This window comes from Rhinolophus sinicus, chromosome 2 (assembly GCF_057876585.1).
Source record: "Rhinolophus sinicus isolate RSI-liver-muscle chromosome 2, RSI-T2T, whole genome shotgun sequence".
NCBI classification, from domain to species: Eukaryota; Metazoa; Chordata; class Mammalia; order Chiroptera; family Rhinolophidae; genus Rhinolophus; species Rhinolophus sinicus.
In genome coordinates, this window is record NC_142502.1 from 37,675,981 (window position 1) to 37,690,417 (window position 14,437).

At 35.9% G+C, this 14,437-nt stretch overlaps 1 long non-coding RNA gene across 1 annotated transcript in view; it reads left to right on the plus strand.

The window, feature by feature from the left end:
• The window catches only part of LOC141571704 (uncharacterized), a 32,820-nt gene extending 21,052 nt beyond the window's left edge, over window positions 1–11,768 (plus strand). Inside the window, exons 2-4 of the long non-coding RNA XR_012496728.2 lie at window positions 1,162–1,222; window positions 1,918–1,971; window positions 11,352–11,768. This is a non-coding gene — a long non-coding RNA (uncharacterized LOC141571704). The remainder of the gene's footprint in view (window positions 1–1,161; window positions 1,223–1,917; window positions 1,972–11,351) is intronic.
• Window positions 11,769–14,437: the final 2,669 nt, after the last annotated feature.

A 14,437-nucleotide genomic window follows, 5' to 3' on the forward strand; every position in this document is an offset into this window, starting at 1 on the left:
AGGGGAATATGAATTAAAACCATGATGAAATATACTACATATCCACTAGAATAGATAAAATAAAAAATACTGACCATACCAAATACTGGAGAGGATGTTGAGCAGATTTATCACCAATTACGGGTAAGAATGCAAACTGGTACAGCCACTATGGAAAACAGGTTTGCAGTTGCTTAAACATATGTTTGCAATATGACTCAATCATACCACTCATATTTATACTAGAGGAATAACAACTTATGATCACCGAAAAAACAAAACAAAACTATGCGTATGTGTCTATAGCTGCTCTATCCATAATTACAGCAAATCGGAAACATGTCTACCTGTCTTTTAATGGGTAAATGAATAAACAAAAGGTGTAAATCTCTACAAAGGAATACAATTCAGCAATTAAGAACTATCACCACAACAAAACTCAACAAACTATCAATACATGCAGCAAGTTGAATCTGAAAGACATTACACAGATTGGAAAAAGTCAGTCTCCGATGTTTACACAATCAATGATTTTGATTTCATTTGATTTGATTTTCATTACAGTCTTAAATAGATACAACTATAGTGATGGAGAGTATTTCAGTGGGGTAAGGAGGAGTGTGTGTTTGACTATAAATGCATAATACAAGGTAGTAGGGGGAGGTTATGGTACCACTTGGCATCCTGATTTTGGAATTATACTAAAATAAGTGTTACTTTCACTATATGAAATTAAAAATATAAAATTAAAATAAAAGCAGTGCCTGCAAGTTTCTACAAACTAGAAACAATTTTTTGAAGAAAAAAACCAGTTATTTTAGAGCTACTATAGATTTTTCAGGACTTAAGGTACAAATAAAAGAGGTGAATTTTCTGTTGTTCCACATAAACAGGCACATATTCTACATGAGATCATTATTGAAATTATTGCAGACAAATCTCAAATTATTATTCAAAGATAATACTAATATTTGATCATTCCTAGAGAAAGAAGATTCTGGATTGCTGCCTTTTTTGGTGTCTTTTGTCCCCATATCCTGCCTTATAAGCCTGAAGCTATGATTTATAGTTGTATTATCAATAGATTTCACAATTTGATTCTATTAATTTGTAGCCTGGTACTGATTCCTCCTTATCAAAGCTATGAAGCATATTCAATGATTTTCTTTTTTTTTTTTGAAGGGATGCATGCTTAATAAGCGTCATTTAAAGAGCTGATTGGGACATGTCAAAATAGCAAAATGTGAGTTTTGTTCCTGTGGTAGGGTTTATTTTATGTTGTATTATATTGATTACTCAATTGTACTAATGTGGAACATTTCATTTGTCTAAGTCTTGATTCTTATCTTAATTTTAATTAATTTGAGAACAGGAATTATGCATTACATTTCTATTTCCAACAACACAATTAGATACACTGTATATAGCAATAAATTTATTAAAACTAAATAAAGGTGAGATGCCCTTTCTGAAACATCTGAGGGGAATTCAATGTGTTTCTTATGTTGAGATCACTATAATGTGGGAATTTTCTACATAGGGATCCATGCAGTTGTTTCCCATTTTTATTGCTATAACACTTAAGGACAAAAGAAAATTAAACTATCAATTGAATTATGCATTTTTATGTGTATCATAGCAAGGGATTATAAAGTAAATACGAGTTCCGGTCTAGTTCTTTGATGTGAGACCAATTTCTGTTATCCCAATATCTCTAAGAAATAAGAATATGTAATTAATGTGCCAAGGCTAAAATCAAAATGACAGTCTCTGTTTATAATTATCAGAGGACATCTTAGTATCAGTGATGTAAACAGGAAATAAAATAATGTAATTATTAACATAATTATTTCATTTAATTAGAGAGAACAACTTAAATGTTTAATGTCTTTTCCCATAAAATGATTTTTTTTCTTCAAACTATTCTCAATTTGACAGACTTCTGTTTCCAGACTTCTATTTGAAAAGTGTCAAAGATGCTGGGAAAAAAAGGTAAGAGTATTGAAATACAGTGTTCAGTTTCAAAGATGATAGTATGTAAAACGTGGGTACTGGTTTTGCTCCACTTTCTCACAGATAAATTTTCTATTCTTTTCCACCCTCTGTGAGGTCAGAAATCTTAATCTTTAAGGGCACTCTTCACGCTTGTTTCCCATTTGGGTTAGTAAATGGAAGGTGCCATTAGGAGATAATAGGGAGAAAGGAAAGAACATTTGGTCCTTATTCTCTCCCCAACCTGTTCACTAGCCATGGTCTGGCAGTGCTTGTGTTCCTTGCTTGTAGTCAGAACTCCTATCATGAAGCCTCTCTTCCAGGGCTACAGCTTTTACCCAGTTCTAGTCATATCACTGTGTGCCCTTATCCCTACAAACCTAAAGATGTTCATGGTTCCCCCACTATTCTTAGTCATTGAGTACTTCATTGTATCTAACCATTTTCTTATTCTTGGCCATATCATGGTAAATTGTTCTTTCTTTATGTTCTTTGAGTGTGCTGTTTCCTGTTGATTCTAGACTACCTTCACTCTGTTTAATGATTTCTTCCTCTATACTTCAAAACTACAGTATTTTAAATAAAATATTTTAATATAAGAACATGTGGTATTGAATTATGAATATACCTCTATTCTATTAGTTGGTATTTCAAACCTATTTTATGGGGAAATTATTGCAGCAAATCTTGAAATAAAGATAACTTCTAAGGAGCAAGAAGTGGCTTTCTATGAATTGCCAGCATTTCTTTTACACTAGGGTAAAACTGACCTTTCATCAAACCTTTCTCTAATAGATGACATTATGAAGAAAGGCATCTTCAGCCTCAAAGGGCACTGTTTGGTCTGTTCTTCATTCTAAGAGTACAGAGTCCAAGATGAAAGTAAACCTGGCACTTTTAGCTGAGTCACTTGGGGGAAGATGTCATTTAATCTATTGGGCAATAATGGGAAAAAGTCCAAAAGTCATTTCCATGAGAAAATGGCATGAAGGCACAAGACGCTCCTCCCTTTTTTGTATGACTTAGGCAGACATATTTGTTTGGGGGACTTTAAAAAGAAACTTAGCAATAGATATATGACCACATCAAAAGACAGGAGTTCAGATTGCTTGCTTTTCCATGAAACTTAATTGACAAAAGTACTAGGTTTATTTTACTGCAATTTGTTGGAGCCCAAAAGACAATAAACCTTCCTTTCTATCTTTCCAGTTTTGTGTGTTCTGCTAATGAGCTTCAAAGACTACGACTACCCTCAGGGTAATAACATAAATGTTTAATTTAATTATTAATTAAGTTGCTTAGTCTGCATAAAGCATACAATATTTCTGAGAACATGACCTTAACGTGATTTTTCAATGTGTTTTCTTATCTAAGTGGCACCCATTTACTAAAGAAAATAAAAACATGCTATTGATACTCAGCTCCTCAGTAAAAGTCAAGTGTGAAGTTGCAGAGAAATTAACATATAATATATAACACATAACACAAGTTTATTTTCTTAATATGTACATACAAATAATCAAGGTGGGTTTTTCAAATTATTCTCTTAGCACTATATTATTTATTTATGAGCACATTCAGGTATATTGCTAAAATGTAAGCAAGAATTTAAATAATTATCAACAAAGTCTTTTTAACGGGCAAAGTTTGTCTGCTATACGTATATATAACCAAGCTAATTAAATTCGTAAGTATGAGACTGGAATAGTAATACTGATGGTTGAATTCTTTGCTGTTGTGATTAAAAGGTTCGCTCAGAGACTAACCTTCAGATATTAAACTGGGGACAGGTTTTCAAAGAAATGGTAGTGATAAGGCTTTGAGAGAGAGACAACAGTAGAATAAAAGTTCAACATGCACCCAAAGGATTCTGCAGTGCATGATGACTGGAGACCTAAAAGCTAATAAAAGATAAACTTTCTACAAAAGTACTGTCAAAAAGGAAAAAGAAAAAAAAAAAAAAAATAAAGGTGACTAAGAAAAGACAGCCTTAAGCAAGAAACCTTGGGCAAGTCTCTTTTTAGAGCAATACAGAGAAAAGATTTGAATGAAGATATCTTCAACCATCATACAATTTTCTGCCTTTGAAAATGCATTTATTAGAACTGAACTTTACAGAGTTTATATCTAGTTTTTGGCAAACTGAAGAATGAAAGATCATTAATAGAGCTATCTTAATCCTTCAGTCTTTTGTGAAGGAGGGAATAATGAGAACAATTGTCCATACTGTACTTGGGAAACAAGTTTTTATGAAGCCACAGAGAATGACAAGAGGGTGGGTCAGCTGAGGGTTGGGATACTGCAGGACAAGCCAAGCCTGAGACTAGGAAGGAACAGGATGCTGGCCTGTCTCATCTGTATACACCTGATAGGGACAATCAAAGTCTAGCTCGGTGTTCAGGAGACTTGTATGGGATTGGAGAACATTTCTCTGATCACAAGTCTTGGAAGTATCAGTTCCATAGGAAGTCCTCCGCTATTAGATTGAAGGAACAGACAAGACGTCAGGAAAAGTTGCATTAATGTTGAGTGAGTGAGACTGCTCTGTGCTCTCAGATTAGGGAAAATCAATATTTAGAAATGGCAGGGAGCTAGGCCAGCCTCATGGGAATATGACCTGTACAGTCACACAAGGTCCCATGCTCAGAAGGTTCCTATGCTTGTTAATGTTCTCCTTTGCTGTTTTGAAATGTGTAATGCTTTTTCAACAAGAGGCCCGTGCATTTTCATTTTGCACTTGGCTCAGCAAATTATGAGTCAGGTCTTGTGAGGGAGGGGTTATGTGGTTTTGTTAGTTTATCATACCCTAACCATCACCAACTGTTTAGGAGGTCATTCCTTCCTCCTCTCATAAACAAGCTGCTTTGAACCCCAGAAAATTGGAAGACTGTGGTCCAAAACACCTACTCATGTCTCTTTCCTCCATACTTTACTCAGAGCTCCAGCATCTACTTAGTGCCACATTGACCAGAATATATCAGAAGATATAATCTTTAGGCACTTAAATTAAACTTTAGGACCTAAGCCGTTAGTCTTTTCTTTATCACATTGCAGTGAGAGTGTGACAAGAATCTGATAAATCACAACACCCTCAGTGGCAAATCACATTCCTTTTAAAGCTAAATGAGAGAAGAGGCAGTCAATAAGAAATTATTGATCCCCATGGGGTGTTCAGTAGTGTAGTAAGTGCTATCTCTACCTGTTTATTCTTCTTTTTACTGTGGCCGCTCTCCCATTAATGTTTTATAGTTCCATAAAGATCTCAATAGGCAATGAGGCAGTATAGCACATGGGTTAAGAAGATAACTCGAAGCTAGATGATGTTAGTACAATTCCTTGAGCCAGCACTTCCTAACTCTGTAACTTTGGGAAAAAACTCTTCCCTGTGCCTGAGTTTCCCCAGCTATCTAAGAGAGTAAATATCATTACTTACTTCATAAGGGTGTTGTGAGAATTGAATGTGTATTCATACATTAACTGCATTTAAAAAGTCTAGTTAAGTTTTATCTGCTCTTATTATTCTCTCTGTTGTGGAGATTTCAAATCGGAGCTTTGTATGCTCTTGATGTCAAGAACATGTGAAAATATGTCTACCCGTAAAAAGTCAGCCTCCAATGATAAGAATTAGAGTCAGGAAACATCACAATTCTTAGCAGCTTATTACAATATTAAACACAACCATATATCTTAAATTTATTAGTAGCTTTAGGCCCAGAAATTGAAGAGTTATGGTTTGACCATAAAATTAATTCATAGGCCTCTGCAAGAGGAAAAAAAAAAAAGAAAAAAAGAAGCGTCTCTTTTACAACTCTGTGGCCTGTAATTGACTGTAATTATCAGCTTGCACAGGACTGTATTGGTAGGAGGGTCAAAGATTACAGAGAACTTTCACATTGCTCAGTAGCTAATGGGACACAGCTGCAAGGGAAGTAAAACCATTTAATTAAACTTTAGTCTCTTTTGTTCGTTTCTTTAAGGAACATAGTTATAATTTTCATGTCACCAATGAACTAGAGAAGACATCTTCATATGCTATAGGAAGAACAGGTCTTTTGTATGATGAAATCTTATTGATCTTGGACACTCTGATCTCTACCATCTTCTTACTGATTAAAATCCAACCTTAGCTGTTACTTAATTGGGAGCTGCATTACAATTTAAGGGGACTATGCAAAAGATAAAGAAGGAAAGGAAAATCTTAATATTCCAACAGATATTCCCTTTCCTTCACTATTTATCATGCAAATTGTACCTAATTTTCACTTTTCTGTGATTTACAGAATAAAGGGCAGAAGGACTCTATATATGTCTAAGGAAGTTACTAAGTGTTGTCTTAGTCTTATTTTTCTTAACTTATACCGTGGAAAAATTTTTTTCAGAAAATAGTATGAAATTTCCTCACATTCGTTATTAATTAAAACAACTGTGTTCAACCAAGAAAATTATACAATTCACCAGTAACCTTTCCAGGTATATCTTATCCTCGTAATCAAATTTGACATTACAGAGCAAATCAGTGAATATCTAAACTGTGTTATTTCCTACAGAGTGAGCTATCTGAAACAAATATTCTCTGTCATGAATTACAGTTTTTATTAAATGTTCACTTTATAACCATTTTTCTGATTTTAACAGTAAAACATATTCATTGTAATAAATTTAGTAGTTCTCTGTCTCAACAAAGAAAAAGATAAAATAATTTGTAATTTTCCTACCCAGAGAAAACCATTTTTATTGTTGAACAAATTTTTTAACATACACACAAATATATACAAACCTATGCACACTCACACACAGGGTTTATAGTGGATGTGTGAAATGTATATACTTCAAAAGGATTATGATTTCACTGTGTATCCTGCTTTGATAATTGTAGATTATACTAATTATGATATATTACATGAAAAATGTATAGAAGAGAACTATCTCTGTGAAGCTATGCAAGCAGGAATAGAAGTCACATAATTTTTCATTCTTGGAATTAAACATCATGAATTACTAGCTCAGCCTCGATAGGGCCTTAGTCAGTGTAAAGATCTATACTTTACAGGTCTAGGGCTTCAGGCAGGCTGAATCCTCTGAAGAACAAGAGGACATTTTGGTAAAATTTAAGTGGCTTTGTGACATCCTTTACCTGATACTGTAACCTGTTCTCTATTTTTGCTTCACAACTCAGCCCTAGTCTCCATTTCTTAGGAACACAGGAGCAGTATTTTCTCTCTTACTTTCCTAAAGTCCTAATGGCCACCCCTGGTTTCCAACTGACTTGCTTTTTCAATGTTGTCGCATTTACCTCTACCTTTTTTATATAAAAATTTACATGGTTCTTTCTTAAGCTGTCCATGGGTACATAACCACTTTAAAAATATGCATCTATTAGATGGTCAAATGCCATGGAGTTTGCAGAAATAAAATAGGAGGCACAGTCCTCTTCTCAATAAGCATGGATAACCACAATAGAAGAAAAGATGTGATCAGAGTAACAAAGAAAGACAAATATATTTCTATGAGAATCACATGCCTGAGGTTAACTCGGTTTGGTGAATATGGTGGGAGGAAGTTTCCATGAAATATACACTATTTCACTGAGTTTCATATGGACTTGCCCTCTTTACATTCAATCATACAATTGTGTTTTCTACCTACTGAAATCAGGCTTTAGGTTACTCTACTTTACTCTTAATAAAAACTGTTTAATAAGGTTACTGATGACCTTCAGATTGCTAAATCCTACAGTTATTAGTCATTCCTCATCTTGTTTATCTTTCAGCAACTTTTGCCTTAGATCAATATTTTATTCTTCTTCGTTTACATACTCATTTTCTTGGTGCTCTCATCCAGTCTAAGGCTATGAATATCATTTATGTAGTCGCATCTCCGAAATTCATACCTCTAGTCTGTATTTTTACACTGAATTACAGATGTGCATTTTAATTTTCTCTTCTATTTTTATCTAGAAGTCTATTAGGCAGCTCAAATGTAACTTACTCAAAATTGAGTTCTTTCTTCATGCCTGTTCTATTCCCTGTTTTCTCATCATAGTTAAAGGAAATTCCATGCTCCCAGCTCTGAGGCCAAAATCCTCAGTTTTCACTTTTCATAATGTGAGTAAAGATACTAGTCATATTCACTACGACTGGAAACTTATCGGTTTTAGCTTCACCACCTATGTAGAACCTGATTAGCTCTCAATGACTCTGCTATCCATGTCGCCGTTCTCTCACTTGGATTGGTGCAATAGCCTCCTAACTTCTCTACCTTCTGCTCTTGCCCTTACAGATCAATGATCAGGGCAATGGCCAGAATAACCTTGTTAGAACTGGAATCAGATGATGTCACTCTTCTGCTCAGAACCCTCTAAGGCTTTCCATCTCATTTGGAGGGAATGCAAAGTCTTCACAGTGTCCTTCAAGGCCCTGCATTCTCCCCTGTGCTCATTCCATCTCAAATCATGAACACAGGAGGCGGGTGCCCACTTCAGAGCCTCTCCAGTTTGCAGTAGTTCTCCCTGGCATGTTCTTTTCCCAAATAAACATATGGCCCACTCTCTCACAATCTCAAATTTGTATTCAAATGCCATTTACTCCAAGATTTCCCCCTTACCACTATAATTAAAATTGCAGACTTTCACTTTCTTTTTTCTTTCCTGGTGTTATTTTCCTTGATAGTAATTAAGATGATCTATGCTATAGTAAATGAAAATTATGTGAGCAAACTTTTGTATATAAAAGAAGAAAATGTATATTTTCGAATATAAATTATAATTCCAAAACTATAGCTGACTTGAGTCTAGTATTACTACATAGATGAAGATGGTGGGACATGGGAGGTAGTTGAATATAAATTTAAAAAGGGGAATTAAATTTAAGGGAAGCCAAAAGGATTTGATTTAATTTAGTAGTCAGTAGGGCAGAACTATTGTTGGAGGACAGATAGAAAGCAGGAAACTTCCACTAACGTGCTACTTTAGGAAAATCTCTATTAATATATCAATAGCTATAAAATGATGTAATGTCATCCTTCTAGAAGTGATTTACAGAAAATCTTGGAAATGGACTAGTGGCAATATTTGAGCTATTTTTATGAGCGAGTGTGAGAGAGATAGTTTGAGAAAGCAGCTTTCTGACATTCCTCAAGTCATGTCCCAGATGAAGAAATGACAGAATTCCGATAGTGACAGACAGGAAGCATGGCATTCATCTCAGAGTATAGCTCAGCCCCCACCATCCCTTGCAGTTCATCTCTGCACTTAGTCCCGTACATGTGAGTATTCACACACGTTGAGTTGATCAGGCTCTACTTCCAGAGGAATGGAAAGCCCACCATAAATTCTGTAAGCACACTGCACCACCCATCCTTGGTGTGGTTTGCTCTGCAGGTGTCAGCGGAACCAATTTTCATTAGCTATCTTTTTTTTTTTTTCCCTTCATGTTTATATAGAATGGCAATTTGCTCTTTTTACCAACTTGCCTGTGTTATTCTGTTAAATTGTAGCAATAACTTCTGCAACTCATCTCTGAGTAACTGGTATATATACACCTATATTTCACTAAAGTAAAATTGAGGGAATGGAGTAGGTGGTGAGGGGATTGGGGCTTTTATAATTAGCATCCTGCCCTGAGGCTTGGAATTTGCGTTACTCACACAGCCAAGCAGCAGGTCTTAAAGATCATAATGCAAACAATGATAGAATGTTGGAATTAGAGGTATTTCCGAGATCGTCTTCTTCAGCACTTCATTTGAGACTCAGAGATAAGGAATGACGTTCAAGGTCAGTGATGATAAGGGTTCTTAAAAGGTAGAACTGAAAAACAATTGTTTATTTCCATGCAAACTTCATTTTTGCTGACCCTAACCTATCTGCTCTGAAGATCAATAAAGCTGTTTCTGGAAAGATTGGATATATTTCTGTAGTATCAGGATATATAATGGATATTTAAGGAGGTAGAATATTCGGATTTAAAGGACTAGTCTATTGTATCAATCTGCTGTTGGAATAACAAACCATCCCAAATCTCAGTGGCTTGCCACAACAACAATTTATTTTATTTTTTATTTTTATTTTTTAAATTTTTACTGGGGATTATTGGGGAACAGTGTGCTTCTCCAGGACCCATCAGCTCCAAGTTGTTGTCCTTCAATCAGTTGTCGAGGGCACAGCTCAGCTCCAAGTCCATTCGCCGTTTTCAATCTTTAGTCGCAAGGGGCGCAGCCCACCATCCCATGTGGGAATTGAACCAGTGATCTTGTTGAGAGCTCCCGCTCTAATCAACTGAGCCATCCGGCCACGCCAAACCATTTATTTTTATTACATTACATCTGTGGGTCAATTGGAGCAAATCTGCTTCAGCCTGGAGGGCCCAGTTGGACTTTTTGTGAGATATACTGCTCTATTCCATGCGTCACTTCAATCTCTTTGGACCAGAAGTTATGAGGTACATAGTGTTCCTATGGTAATATTCCTTATTTCATTCAAAATTTTCTTCATTTCCCCAATTATGCAATTTAAGTTAATTTTATATCTAAAATAAAAGGATCTATACTGTAATTTTGGAAAATGCATGCTTATCATGTTGTCTACTAAAAGACTAGTGACTAGGTATAAATTTTAGGGAATCTACAAAAATTTTTATATTATGTTGAAAGAATATTTTAATTTTCTACTAAATGTGTCTTTTGTTCAAAATTAACAAGGAAGAGTACCTATTCTGTAGGCCCTTGTTTCTTCCAATTTGATTACTTTATTTACCTTTTTTTCTCTGGAAGAAACCTACCTTTAGCTTTGTCTACCCTCATCTCTCATCTAGTTTTCTCAGAAAACCACTTACTAAATGGGTTATTGCATAGAATTAATCAGGACTTAATTGTATTAATGCTTCACAATGAAAAACAAAAACTCTATTCCATAGCTGCAGTTTGCATACCAAGACCCAGCTTTGCAGTAATCACCCACGCTTTTGCCTGTAAATCATGAATGGCTCAATCTTAACACAAATCCATCCAAACAACTAGAAAAGCAAACATTCCACTGAAAATGGATTAAATTGTCACCTGTGGAACCAATGGACAATGTATCTATTATTCCTATGATCATCCCTTGCAAAGTGTGTCACCATACATGAACTTCATTTTTTTTAGCATGCATTTTGCTTTAACCCAATTCAGCTTTGTTTATCTTGATAGAACGATAACTCTGTGCTTACTCTGTAGGTCCTCTCCTTTTAATCATTGAGCCCTTAGGACATTGGGTTCTGTTCAACCCCAAATTCGCTTAAGAATGAAACTTCAGGTCTATCAGCTATGACTAGGATATAATAACTAAACCTCAAACAGTGAGTAAGGGTTTACTTAATACAACAAAGCTAACACCTTGGCCTCAGTTACATTTCAGCTCCAGCCTCATGAGAGCAGAACAGCACCACGGACGACATTCCCTGGAAACTGGACCGAACAAAGCTATGACGGACATCAGGACCTGAAACCATGATCCATTGCTCCCTGTCTTTCCCTCAACCTATCAGTAGAGCCCCCAGCCCCAGCTCCCATAGCAACCATGGTAACAATCATTCCCTTATGTAACACGGCTGCTAGAGGCCATGGGGTAGCCAGGTGTTTGAACATGAGTTTACCTGTGTCTCTGGACTTGGCACCTTAAATAAACCTTTACTTTATTTGCTGCAAACTCCTGCCCATGTTTTCTTTTAGCTTGGATGTGTTGCAAGCAAGCGGATGCTTTGAGTCTAAGGTAACACTTGTAATGTAAATTCACCTCACTCTGAATGTAGGAGTAATTTTCTATATGAACCGTGGAGCATAATAAAAAGGACTTTGAGGCTGATACTGTCATTGCTCTGCAGATATACCCTTGAATTCCTAAATCATTTGATGCATACTGCACAATAGGGCTTTCATTTTAAAAGCCAACATCAGTATTTTTTTCATCAGCCTGCTAGAAACCACTTTACCTTTGCCCATAGAGAGCCAAATTTGCCTGGAAATTTACATATTCCTTTTAATTAAAAGGGGCAACTTTTAACCAATACCTATGGGACACAGGCATATAAATTATTCATACCTTTTCCCTCTGAGCAGACAATCTGGAGATGGGATCCGTACTGTTTCCACAGCTCTTCTCTCAAATTGAGCCAGTTAATTTTAACTGGACTTTGCTTGATACTGCGGCTTTGCTAGACCCCTGCCCCACCTGGTCCTACTTCCCTATTCCTCTGTGAGAAACATCCATCCTCAGGCATACTTTGTATTTTTTTCTGTCATGTATTAGTCTGGTCCTCTAGCTCTTTCAGTCGATAATTCCTTTATTCCTTTAACAAGGCCTATCTTTCCCAACTGGTCATGCTGCAACTTGACCTAGTTATAAGTTTAGTAGCCAGGAGATGTGGATTTCAGATCATGACAAAGGAAATTAGTTTTCAAGGCATCCACCACAACTGAATTTTCTGCAGGGTCCTAAAACTTACCCTATCTTTGCTATGTTTTAGCAAGTAATTCTAGCAGACCAAGAGATCCATTGTACTTTAGGGAATCTACTCAGGTGTCCTTATTCTAAGTCTCAGAGTCCTCCTCTCCCTGGCTGTGACTCTAGCATAGGAGACTTTCTGAGGCTCTGACTTTAGGCCTTTTTGTAGTTCTGTTACTCTAACCACCAAGCCTACGCTTAAGATTATTGATCTGGTTATAATAATTAACTATAATGAGGATGACTCTTCAAAGCTTAGCAAAAGTAATGGTTCATATTAAGGGAAACAGTTTTACCAGAAATGTCCTGGCAGAACGTTATGGAAGGGCTATCATGATGGGGTTTAGGTGTGGGTATTCTAGATGGACCAATTAGAAAAGACCCAATAACCTCAACTGCCTCCCCTGGTTGTCTTTTTTCTCTAATAAGGCTCAGAAGACACTACCTTCTCTAAGGTTATAGGAGAGAGGTATATATGTATATAAGGTTCTTTACATTGGTATTGTAAAGAAGCTCAGCATGAGCTGTTCTCTATAGATTAGGGATAATGATAAACATTGCATTTATGAAACTGGGCTCTTCAGTGATAACGACTATAATAAGATTCCAGAATAGGAAACACTAAGGTGACAGCATTAAACTTTTAGAGAACAGTAACACTGAATTACTGAAATACAAACACAGGTCACTTAAGTAGTTCCAAGAAACAGAGCCCATACGTTAAAAGACAATATGAATGTACATTAGAAAGGGCCCTATAACAATGGCTAGTGTATACGGGGGGGATTCCTCCAATCTTCCCCTATGTGTTCTATGGCCATTTACCACATTGCTGTATTAGATTTGGTATCTTTGCTATAAACAGATCAGCAGGACCTTTGGCACTTGGTATGTAAATTGTTTTTCAAATGAGTGTTCTCTTTAATATTCATTAGGAAAAAGAATTAGAAGTAGTTTGAATTCATGTGGAATAGATAAGTCTACATTTTATAGACTTTGCTTGATATTACACTCTTATTTGACCTCATTCTTTTTCCAATTCTCAATTCCCCTCTTTCCTACAGTTATTTTTTTTTTTCTTAAGAACACATTCTAATATATCACTTTTATTTGAATATTCATCTCAAAATCTGTTTCTGAGGAGCCCACCTTAAGACATGTTTCACTCTATTTGGGTCTTTTTACAAATTAACATAAATCAACTTTGACAGAAGTTGGGTAATAATGAATAAGTGAAAAATGAGAAAGAACAAACTTTCCCCCATATATCATTAGATATTTCTGCTCACACAAAATGTATTAATTTTGGTCTTTTTAACAAAATATTTATGCTTTGTTTCTTCTTCTGCCATAGAAAATATCTCTAAATGCAGTCCGTAAGAACCAAGAAGATATCTCCTAGTGTATCGTATCTTGGAGATGAAGGAGGCTTTCGTCTCCTACATGTATGCAAGCAAACATAGAAACAAACAAAAAATTTTAATTGTCTGTGAGTTCTTTCAGGAAGCAACAAAATCCCCTAATTTAAAAGAGAGGTCGTCAGTGCTTAATGAGTGAACTGATAGTGCATCCCTTGGGCACAGCAGAGCTCATGGAGTTTCATTTGTCAATGCAGATAATAGTTCTCTGAGGACTGATAATTCTAAAGTCAAAAACAAAGGACAAAATGCAGAAGGATAAATGGCAGTGGCATCCCTGTGGCCCACAGCCATCACTACTTTATTTGGGTAGGACCTCACCAGTCCATTAGAAGTCAGGCCAGTGTGCCTAGAAACAGTTAGAATGCCTCCAGCAGAATCATGAGCAAAGGGTAATGGCCAAGACCCCCGTAAATGGAAATAAGGCCATGTTCCCGCCTCATCATTTCCTTCTTCTGCATTGCCTTCATACACTCCCAAAGATACCCACATTTTCTGCCCTTTGACCTAGCAAAAAATGATTCCAAAGGAACATAAAGGGCTATGTAAATGAGCTTGCTAAGAAAAATTA